The 9596-nt window shown below is 59.9% G+C and overlaps 1 long non-coding RNA gene across 2 annotated transcripts; it reads right to left on the bottom strand.

The window, feature by feature from the left end:
- Window positions 1-4546: 4546 nt before the first annotated feature.
- LOC136304443 (uncharacterized) lies at window positions 4547-7182 on the bottom strand. 2 transcript variants are annotated; one of them, XR_010724581.1, is made up of 5 exons: window positions 6881-7182; window positions 6595-6746; window positions 5888-6023; window positions 5006-5073; window positions 4547-4729 (listed from the first exon to the last, which is right to left on the bottom strand). It is a non-coding gene; the product is annotated as an uncharacterized lncRNA (long non-coding RNA). The 2 variants fall into 2 exon arrangements; XR_010724580.1 differs by lacking the exons at window positions 6595-6746; window positions 6881-7182 and having other exon boundaries at window positions 5888-6371.
- Between the last annotated feature and the right edge of the window lie 2414 nt (window positions 7183-9596).

Raw genomic sequence — 9596 nt, 5'->3', positions numbered from 1 at the left:
CACCCCCAGGGACACCGAGGGGACAGCCAGGGCACCCCAGGGACACCCAGGGCACCCACAGGGCCAGAAAGGGCACGCCCAGGGCGCCCCAGGGCACCCACAGGGACACCAAGGGGACAGCCAGGGTACCCCCAGGGACACCTAGGGGACAGCCAGGGCACTTCAGGGACAGCAAGGGCACCCCCAGGGACACCTAGGGGAAACCCAGGGCACCCACAGGGACACCCAGGGCACCCCAAGGGCACCCCTAGGACACCCAGGGCACCCCCAGGGACACCTAGGGGACAGCCAGGACACCCCAAGGGAGACCTAGGGGACAGCCAGGGCACCCCCAGGGACACCTAGGGGACAGCCAGGGCACTCCCAGGGACAACTAGGGCACTCCCAGGGCACCCCCAGGGACACCTAGGGGACAGCCAGGGCACTCCCAGGGACAACTAGGGGACAGCCAGGGCACCCCCAGGGACACCTAGGGGACAGCAAGGCACCCCAGGGACACCATGGAACCCCCAGGGACACATAAGGGACAGTCAGGGCACCCCAAGGAGAGCCAGGGCACCCCCAGGGACATCTAAGGGACAGCCAGGGTACCCCAGGGACACCAAGGGGACAGCCAGGGCACCCCCAGGGACACCTAGGGGACAGCTAGGGCACCCCAGGGACAGCCAGGGCCCCCCCAGGGATAGCCAGGGCATCCCCGGGGACACCAAGGGGACAGCCAGGGCACCTCCAGGGACACCTATGGGACAGCCAGGGCACCCCCAGGGACACCAAGGGGACAGCCAGGGCACCCCAGGGACACCTAGGGGACAGCCAGGGCGCCCCAGGGACAGCCAGGGCGCCCCCAGGGACACATAGGGGACAGCCAGGGTACCCCCATGGACCCCTAGGGGACAGCCTGGGCACCCCCAGGGACAGCCGGGGCACCCCCAGGGACACGTAGGGGACAGCTAGGGCACACCAGGGACAGCCAGGGCACCCCAGGGACACCCAGGGCACCCCCAGGGATAGCCAGGGCATCCCCGGGGACACCAAGGGGACAGCCAGGGCACCTCCAGGGACACCTATGGGACAGCCAGGGCACCCTCAGGGACACCAAGGGGACAGCCAGGGCACCCCAGGGACACCTAGGGGACAGCCAGGGCACCCCAGGGACAGCCAGGGCGCCCCCAGGGACACATAGGGGACAGCCAGGGCACCCCAGGGACACCCAGGGCACCCCAGGGACAGCTAGGGGACAGCCAGGGCATCCCCAGGGACACCAGAGCACCCCCAGGGACACTTAGGGGACAGCCAGGGCCCTCCCAGGGACACCAGGGTACCCCCAGGGTCCCCCCAGGGACAGACAAGGCACCCCTAGGGACACCTATGGGACAGCCAGGGACCCCCAGGGTACAGCCAGGGCAGCCCCAGGGACACCTAGGGGACAGCCAGGGCACCCCAGGGAAAGCCAGGGCACCCCAGGGTCACCTAGGGGACAGCCAGGGCACCCCAGGGAAAGCCAGGGCACCCCAGGGACACCTAGGGGACAGCCAGGGCACCCCCAGGTACAGCCAGGGGACAGCCAGGGCCCCCCCAGAGGTTGAAGGGGCCTCCCCGCTCCAAACCCAGCTCGGATGCCTGCGTTGCGGCCCCCCAAAAACCCATGGCCGCCCCCCGAGCTGATATCGATCCCCCAACAGCATCATTGATCCCCACCCGAGTGTCACTGACCCCCCCAATGTCATTGATGCCCCCCCAATATTCCATTGATCCTTCCTCAGCATCGCTGACCCCCCCCAAAATTCCATTGATCCCCTCCACTTGATCCCGCCCTTTTTCTCCCCTCACGTTTCCCGACCTTTTTCTCCCCTCACGTTTCCCGCCCTTTTTCTCCCCTCACGTTTCCCGCCCTTTTTCGTGGGGAACGACCCCTGAGGGGTCCTGTGGAAGGATTCTGGAGGTCCGAGGGGTGAATTTGGGGTTTGGAGGGAGGTTTTGGGGGGTCCCAGGGATGGATTTGGGGGTTTTTGGGGGTCCAAGGGATGGATTTGGGAGTCCCGGGGTGGATCTGGGGTCCTGGGGAGGTTTTGGGGGGTCCCAGGGGTGGATTTGGGGTTCATGGGGAGGGGTTTTTGGGGGTTTTTTGGGGCCTCAGGGCTGAATTTGGGGTCCGGGGAGAGGTTTTGGGGGTTTTTTGGGGTCCCAGGGGTGAATTTGGGGTCTGGGGAGGGGTTTTTGGGGGTCCCTCACCTGCAGGGCGTCGCGGGGGTGGCAGGGGGAGGGGGCAGCGGGGGCGGCCCAGCGCCCACCCCCCCTTGGGCTTCAGGAGGGCGTCGATGAGACCGAAACAGCTCGGGGGGGGGGGGGTCAAAAACGGGGGGGGGTCACGGGCTGGAACCCCCCAGTGCCCCCCAAACCCCTCCAGGACAACTCGGGACCCCCAGGACCCCCCAAAATCCGCCCCCCCTCCCCCTGAGGCCTCATTTGACCCGCTCCACGTTGCGGACAGGCACCAGCTGATCAAGCCACAAGCACCAGCACCTGCGGGACTGGGATGGACTGGGAGCACTGGGAGGGTGATCAGAGGGAACTGGGATGGACGGGGAGTGGACTGGGACGAACTGGCAGGCGTGTGGGGGTCGATGGTGGGCACACGGTGCCTTACTGGTCTGTACTGGGATGGGTCCAATGGCCCCAGGGGAGGGGGTGTGGCCACACTGGTCCAGACTGGGAGGGGTGTCACCATGGCGCCAGAGGCGGAGTCGAGGATACCAGCGAGGCAGGGACACCTAGGGGACAGCCAGGGCACCCCCAGGGACACCTAAAGGACAGCCAGGGCACCCCAGGGACACCTAGGGGACAGCCAGGGCACCCACAGGGACACCCAGGGCACCCCAGGGACACCTAAGGAACAGCCAGGGCACCCCTAGGGACACCTAAGGAACAGCCAGGGCACCCCCAGAGACACCTAAAGGAAAGCCTGGGCACCCCAGGGACAGCCAGGGCACCCCAGGGACACCTAGGGGACAGCCAGGGCCCCCCAGGGACACCTAGAAGACAGCCAGGGCCCCCCAAGGGATAGCAAGGGCACCTCCAGGGACACCTAAGGGACAGCCAGGGCACCCCTAGGGACACCTAAAGGAAAGCCTGGGTACCCCAGGGACAGCCAGGGCACCCCAGGGACACCTAGGGGACAGCCAGGGCCCCCACAGGAACAGCCAGGGCCCCCCCAGGGACAGACAAGGTACCCCTAGGGACACATAAGGGACAGCCAGGGCCCTGACAGGGAGACCCAGGGCACCCCCAGGGACACCTAGGGGACAGGCAGGGCACCCCCAGGGACACCAGGGCATCCCCAAGGACACCTAGGGGACAGCCAGGGCACCCCAGCGACACCTATGGGACATCCAGGGCAGCCCTGGGACACCTAGGGGACAGCCAGGGCACCCCCAGGGACACCTAGAAGACAGCCAGGGCCCCCTCAGGGACACCCAGGGCCCCCCAAGGGACAGCAAGGGCACCTCCAGGGACACCAAAGGGACAGCCAGGGCACCCCTACGGACACCTAAAGGAAAGCCTAGGTACCCCAGGGACAGCCAGGGCACCCACAGGGACACCCAGGGCACCCCCAGGGACACCTAGGGGACAGCCAGGACACCCCAAGGGACACCTAGGGGACAGGCAGGGCACCCCCAGGGACACCTAGGGGACAGCAAGGCACCCCAGGGACACCCTGGGCACCCCCAGGGACACATAAGGGACAGCCAGGGCACCCCAAGGAGAGCCAGGACACCCCCAGGGATAGCCAGGGCATCCCCGGGGACACCTAGGGGACAGCCAGGGCACCCCAGAGACACCTATGGGACAGCCAGGGCACCCCCAGGGACACCTAGGAAGACAGCCAGGGCCCCCACAGGGACAGCCAGGGCCCCCCCAGGGACAGACAAGGTACCCCTAGGGGACAGGCAGGGCACCCCCAGGGACTCCTAGGGGACAGCCAAGTCACCCGCAGGCACGCCTTGGGGAATGCCAGGGACATCTAGGGGACAGTCAGGGCACCCCGAGAACAGCCAGGGCCCCCACAGGGACACCTAGGGGACAGTCAGGGCACCCCCAGGGACACCTAAAAGACAGCCAGGGCAGCCCTGGGACACCTAAGGGACAGCCAGGGCACCCCCAGGGACACCTAAGAGACAGCCAGGGCACCCCAGGGACAACTAGGGGACAGCCAGGGCACCCCCAGGGACACCTAGGGGACAGCCAGGGCATCCTAGGGACAGTCAGGTCCCCCCAAGGGACACCTAGGGGACAGCCCGTGGACCCCAAGGGACACCTAGGGGACAGCCAGGGCACTCCAGGGACACCTAGGGGACAGCCAGGGCAACCCCAGGGACAGCCAGAGCACCCCAGGGACACCTAGGGGACAGCCAGGGCGCCCCCAGGGCCACCTAGGGGAAAGCCAGGGCACCCAGAGCTCCAAGTGCTCTCCAAGGCAGGCTCAAAACCCTTACCAACGATTGGCTTTAATAAAGCAACTCACACAAAGTCACCAGCACCACACGGTTGGTCTGTAACGGCTGCAACAAAATATGCCCTCCTGGAAGCAGTTCAGCACTTACTGATCACTTCTTTGTTTTGGCACTTCCCAGCCAGGGCCTGCGGGGCCTCCTGCAGATGCAGGTCTTCGCTGACAAGGCTCCACTTGTGCAGCAGCAGCAGGATTAGGGGCAGGAGCAGGAGCAGCTCCCTGAAATTTTAGAAAATATTAGAAAAATACAAGCAAAAATCTCACCTCTGTCCTCCCCTAAGAACATCCCTAGGACATCATCCCAGTTTTTCCCAGCTAGGAGCTGCAAGGAATTCAGGCAGGGGAATTGACATCAGGGAACAGCTTTGTAAAGTCAAAGGCAGAAAGAGAAGATCCACCAGCAAAGGGCAGGAAAGGGGAAAGGTTTCTGAAAACATTTCTGCAGTCTAATTAATAATTATTTCTGCTTCCCCAGCGAGAAGAACACAAACTCACAGCCATTCAGGCCTGACAGTCCCCTGCAGCCAGAGCTCAGCACACATCCACAGAAGCAAGTCCAGCATCTGAAAGAAAAAAAAAAAAAAAAAAACAACAAAAAAAACACAATCAAACCAGAAGGAAAAGGTGATTTCTTTGGCTTCAAAGTTATTTCAAGTTCTTAAAGCCCAACACAGCTGATAGGAGAAACAGAGTCAGGGCTCCTGGCAGACAGAGGGTGTTTTCCCCCCCAGGGGACTGCAGAGGAATTGTCTGGGACTTGGACTGTCCCTCGGGGTGACACCAGTTGCTGTGACTTTTATCATTCCATATGTTTGACTCCCAAAACTTCCCAGCCCAGGGGCTTGAGCTGACAGGGCAGCACAAAGATTGTTCTCTGTGTGGTGCCCAGATTTGAGGTTCATTGTCACCTTTGCTAGTTTAGATGAATTATACCCACGGCCCCGAATTCCCTGCTCAGTTCCTGCTGCAATAACCTCACAGTGCCTCACAGAGCATGGATATTCCCACGCAGAGCTGCTGCTTGAATGCCAGATGTGTCAGGAACCAGCAGAGCTTCCAAGGAAGCTCAGCAGGATGGGGACAGGATAGGTTTCTATTCCATAGATTTGGTTAATTCTAACCCTCATCCCCTGGGGGTCACCTGTCAGATTTCCCTGGAATTCAGCCACCCCCTGAGCTCGGGCTCCAGGTGATGTTTCAGAGCAGGAGAAGGCACTGGCCGGCCTGTGCTGAGGCAGCCCCTGTGCCCTCGGGAGGACACAGCTCCCTGCAGGAGCTCAGCTCCTTTCCGAGCCCCAGCAGTGGCCTCTGCAAGTGCCTTTCCCTCAGGCAAGGGATGCCCATCCCTGCCTTCAGCACACCTCCAGTGGGACCCACCTGCAAAAGCTTTCCATCACTGCTGCACTCCGGCTGGCTCCCTGGAAAAGTCCAGACTTCATCCAAACGAAACTCCATCCCACTCAAACCTTTGATTTTGAGGCATCTCCGAGGGCCGTTGCTCTGGATTTAATTTCTGTGAGAGAGGAGCACCTTGGCTTTAATGCTGCCGATGGGTGATGTCCTCAGGCTGAAAGGGAGGGGATTTGGGGTGGCCAGGACATCCCTGGCAACTGTGTGGGAGCTCCGGGAGGTGGGAATTGCTGTCTGAGCCCCTCTGCAGACAGCCCGAGCCGCCGTTCCCGGGCAATGCCAGCTGTTCCCTGGGGAGCTCTTGGGCTGTGGGTGCCTCTGTCCGGGCTGCAGCATCTCCCCGTGCCCGGTGGGAGCAGCCCCTGGCCGAGGAGCCGCGGCAGCCCCGGGGCCGTGTCCGTGCCAGCCCCGAGCCCGGCCCCGGGCCCTGCGTTTGGCCGCCGCTGCCACGGGCGGGGCCCCGCAGACACAGCTCCTCCCCTGCACATCACCCCAGGGCTGCTGGCCCCGCTGGGGCTGCCGGCCTCCTTCCTCCCTGCGCCTCCGGGCACCCGGGACACCTGCAGGAAACACCGAGGGACACTGCAGGCGGCACGGGGGGGCACCGAGGCCTCCGGCCAGAAAAGCAGCCCCGGCCTCAGCAGCTGCCATCAGTTTGGCCCGGCAACACTCACCTGCAGGAAACGCCCCTGTGCGGGTGGGACCGGCCCTGCCTCTCTCCAGAACTTTGGCCGTGGAAGAAGGGAAGCCTCAGGACTTGTCCTGCTCCTTTCCGCCCAGAAAGAGACTTTGTGTAAGTACTTTTACGGCAGCTGTTGAGTAAATCCTGGAAAGGACAGGAAATCAGCGTCACTGGAAGAGCTTTGTGCTGTCGTGACCTGCCAGCCACTTCTGCCCTCGAGCCATTCCAGGGGCTGCTGTGTGAAGCAGCTTTGGCAGAGAAGGCGGCACTGCACTTACCTTAGTGGGGCCAAGCGTTGCCATCCTATGGAGGTCCATCCCCATAATGCAGAGATTGGTTCAGCTGCTTGGAGCAGAGTCCGGGTAATGCCAAGGTGCTGAGTTCGATTCTCAAACGGTCCGTCTGCTTGAGAGTCAGATTTTAGGATCCCTCTCAGGCTCAGTATATCCTGTGACCTGGAAATAAGAGGAAAATTCTCGGCTGAGTTTTAATAAAACAGCTTTTGCCATTGCAGGGTGTGAGCTGCACTCGGTGATTTTCGGCCGCGATGAGCCCCACGAGCATTCCGCCCTTCCTTGCCGCCATCTTGGTTGCGTCTGAGGCCACTTCCGGTCCCGCCGGCATCTTTTTTGCGGCACCGCTAAGGCCCCCGGCAGGTGTTTACACAGACGCCTGACTAAATCCACGAATCCGAACCCGGAGGCGGCGCGGATGAGCACATGGCCGGTGTCTACACACCTGGAAACGCCGCGGAAAATTGCGCCCGGGCGGCGCTGTAGTCGGGGTTTTTGTGCAGGCATCTGCGTAAACGCCTACAGGGTCCTTATTTTTTCCCGCCCTTTTGGCCGCCCTTTTTGGAAGGTCGGGCGCCTCGCGCCTCGGCGCCATTTTGTGAGGGGCGACGCGTGACTTCCGCTTTTCCTTGCCGCCATCTTGGTTGCTCCTGAGGCCACTTCCGTCCCGGCCGCCATGTTCTTTGTGGCTCGGCATAGGCCTCCGCCAGGTGTTTACACAGACGCCTGACTAAATCCACGAATCCGAACGCAAGCGCGTCGCGACTGAGCACACGGCCCGTGTCCCCACACCTGGAAACGCCGCGGAAAATTGCCCCCGGGCGGCGCCGTAGTCGGGGTTTTGTGCAGGCAGCTGCATAAACACCTATAGGGTCCTTATTTTTCCCGCCCTTTTGGCCGCCCTTTTTAGAAGGTCAGGCGCCTCGCGTCTCGCCGCCATCTTGGTAGTGGAACCCACTAAAATGCCCCCTCGGCCGCTCACACAAGCGCCTGACTCAATGGACTGCCGCCCGCGGCGCCGCTGCGCCCCCATCCCGTGTCCGCACACCCGCAGACGCCGCGGAAAATCGCGCCCGGACGGCTCCGGGGTCCGGGTGGCGCGCGCAGGCAGCCGGCTGCCACGAGCCCGGGCTCCTTGCCTTTTTCCCTCCCTTTCGGCCCCGAGCTGCGGGCGGGCGGGCGGGCGGCAGCGCCGCCCCCGAGCTCACAATGCGGGGCTGCCACGCGCGTCGGGGACGGGCGGGGGGGGACAGCTGCACTACCGCTCTTTGCCCACAGGGTGGCAGCATTGCCGCACAGATCAGGCGGGACGGGCGGGAGGGACAGCTGCACTACCGCTGTTTGCCCACACGATGGCAGCATTGCCGCACAGATCAGGCGGGACGGGCGGGAGGGACAGCTGCACTACCGCTGTTTGCCCACACGGTGGCAGCATTGCCGCACAGATCGGGCGGGCCGGGCGGGGGGGAAGCTGCACTACCGCTCTCTGCCCACAGGGTGGCAGCACTGCCGCGCGGCGGCGCGGAGCGGAGCCATAAACGAACGTGCCCAGGAATGCCCTTCCGAACAGCCTCCGGAATAAATGGCCCAAAAGACCCCCGAGCACACCTGCGAGAACCCTGCCAGCAACCAGACCGAAACAAAAAAGCCTTTCGTTCAGGCTCTATTTCAATATTTTTTATCTTTGTGATTCTGATATTTACATTAATCATTACAATTCAGCTTTTATATTATGTACATTATACATCATGTATTATGTTTATTATACTATTATATTTATTATATATATTAAGTATAGAAAGTTATATATAAAATAATTTATTATTTATTATGTAATGTTATAAATAATAATACATTTCATTGAAATATCATGATTATGTACATTATAGATGTTTATATTATGTATATTATATATATTTATAAAACGTGTAGTATGTAATAATATATTGTGTATTTATTATTTATATTATTTTTCATATCCTATACTTTTTGTTATTTTTCTTTTTCATTATTTTTTAATTCGTTTGTTTATATTTTAAACGATATTTTACACTAGATGAATTCATTAACCTAACACATCAGAAACACAATTAATTTGAATTAAATGAGCCTGGTTTTCTAAGGGGTAAAGTTTTAATCTTTATTCAAATAATATGGGCATGTTTTCTCTTTCTCTATGGTTTTTTTTTGGTGGGTTGCGGGGGAGTTTAGTTTGTGGGTTTTCTTTTTTTGTTCGCTTTGTTTTGGAGTTCTTTGCTAATAAACAAGCAGGGTCGGAGAGTTCAAAATAAAACGTCTACTTTGTTTTTATTGCCCCCTCTGAAATACGCCTCGACAGCCTGGACAGCAGGCTGCTTCTGGTAACACTGTGCACGGGTAGGAGGAGACCTGGTCGGGGCTGGGAAGGAAAAAACGGCACCACGGTGGTCACAGCTTTCTCCCTTCAGGAGTTTTATGGAGCAGAAAATACAGAGCTTTTGCCAACTGCGCTCTCTATGACATCCCGACGTCCAGCGGGCACCGAGGTCATTTCTCATCTTTCTTGCCAACAGCCAAACCCCCAGGCGCCCGGGGGAAGAAAGAGTATGGGGAAAAAAAAAAGGAACAAAGAAAACATGAAAAAATAAACCAAAACTATAGAAAATAATAAATAAAATTAAAATACCAAAAGAAAAAAATTTCAAAGTAACAAAAAAGTGGA

Source organism: Chamaea fasciata, unplaced genomic scaffold, assembly GCF_029207755.1.
Source record: "Chamaea fasciata isolate MVZ Bird 193981 ecotype frontalis unplaced genomic scaffold, bChaFas1.0.hap1 SCAF_91, whole genome shotgun sequence".
In the NCBI taxonomy this organism is placed as follows: Eukaryota; Metazoa; Chordata; class Aves; order Passeriformes; family Sylviidae; genus Chamaea; species Chamaea fasciata.
The sequence above is the reverse complement of the archived record's forward strand: the minus strand, read 5'-3'. Positions and strand labels throughout refer to the sequence as shown.